Source organism: Pteropus alecto, unplaced genomic scaffold (assembly GCF_000325575.1).
Source record: "Pteropus alecto unplaced genomic scaffold, ASM32557v1 scaffold326, whole genome shotgun sequence".
Taxonomy (NCBI): domain Eukaryota; kingdom Metazoa; phylum Chordata; class Mammalia; order Chiroptera; family Pteropodidae; genus Pteropus; species Pteropus alecto.
The window spans coordinates 497,492-499,039 of NW_006438873.1; the positions used below are offsets into that span (position 1 = coordinate 497,492).

General features: G+C 55.6%; 1 protein-coding gene across 1 annotated transcript in view; it reads left to right on the forward strand.

Annotated features, from left to right (window-relative positions):
- The first annotated feature begins 925 nt into the window (after positions 1–925).
- PEG3 (paternally expressed 3) overlaps positions 926–1,548 on the forward strand; it is a 30,878-nt gene continuing 30,255 nt past the window's right edge. The window contains exon 1 of the mRNA XM_025049592.1: positions 926–1,129. The gene's annotated coding sequence lies outside the window, so the exon portion shown is untranslated. The remainder of the gene's footprint in view (positions 1,130–1,548) is intronic.

Below are 1,548 nucleotides of genomic sequence, written 5' to 3' on the forward strand. Positions count from 1 at the left end.
TGACAGGGACATTCAAATTGTATGGATTGGAGGAGGGAAAAATCCCTCCTTCTTCCTCTCCCCCATCCCTTTTCCCTAGAGGTAATCAGTTAACAATTTCTTGTATACTTTTCCAGAAGTTTTACCTGCAAACGAACAAATGAAAACACTTACCAGTTTATTTCTACAAACTTCATCAACTCGTGTATTTCACTAACTGTTGAGTCGTGGATCCTTATTAGTCCCCAACAGCTCTACCTCATCTTTGTCACAAGTGAATAGGATTTCCTGGTGTTATCTGACAGTCTCTTGCTCTGTCCTACAAGGCACTGCCTTGTGATTTTTTTGTGGAGAACGTCCCATGAACCGCACTTGTCCGGATTTCGGTTTAGTGTTTAAGAGTCGGGTCGGCATTTTTCACCCACAGGTCTGTCAGCCATTTGTATTTTCCCGTGACTTGCCACTTTCCTCCCCTTTTGCCCATTTTTCTGGCTTGGTTTGGTCTTTAATCTTACTGATTTCCAAGAACTTTTCGTTTATTAACAAGCGAACCCCGTATCTTTCGTTTGTCCCAGGCAGAAAAGTCTCTTCTCACACTTTGTTGTCTTTAGACTTCAACATACATGTTTTTGTCCATCAGATTTTCATTTTTTAGACATATGTATATTTTTTCTTACGCAGTTTTACTTTTGGGAGCCGTCAGTGGACATTTCTCCGTATTACTCCCTTTTCTTTGGGGGTTGCACCCCCGCACCCCCACCCCCACCCCCGCTTATCTAGACCCCTCTCTGGGGCCCCTCGCGTGGGCTCAGTTGACGTCAACCTCCAGCCTGGGCGCCAAGCCGTCGCCACGGCAACTGCAGCCTGATTGGCAGGGCCCGGAAGTGTGGCGAGGGGGCCCAGGGTTGGTAGTGCGGCCGCTGATTGGCCCGTGCCAGAGTCACGCCTCTGCAGAGAGCCTCACAAGGAGTCGCGGGCAGGGGCTCGCTGCAGAAGCCCGGGAGCTGCAGAGGACGAGGACAGAGAAGAGCAGCAGACATGTCCACCCTGGGCTGGTGGTGCCGCCAGGCGCGGGGCGCTGTGTAGGCACGCTAAGTCGTGCACGGGCTGCGCCGTGGCTGAGCCGTCCGGCGCAGCGTGGTACAGTGAGGTGAGTCGGGTTGTCCACCCGTGCACCTCTGTGTGTGGTGGGGCGTGTCGGTCACATGCCGCAGGTGTGGAATCGCCCCGGCAGCCCAGGCAGGCGGGCGACCAACATAACCTGGCCAGGGGTCTTCCCCAGGCTGGCTGCCGCGCTTGCCGCAGTAGCGCCATTTTGCGCGGCCGGAAGCGGTCGCGGAGTCGGGGGCTGCCGCGCCATCTTGCTAGGGTGGAGGTGGGGGACGGATATGGGACGGCGGCAGCGGCCGCGGACTCCTGTCACTTTGAGCTCACCTGGGTGGGGTGTTGAAGAAGCGGCCCGCTCCTAGCGAGTGTGGGAAGTGCGGTCTCGGTCTTGGGGTACCCTGCTCTCGTCTGCTGAGTCGGGGGTGCTGCAGAGCACTACCCCTATCCCACAGGGTCCCTGTT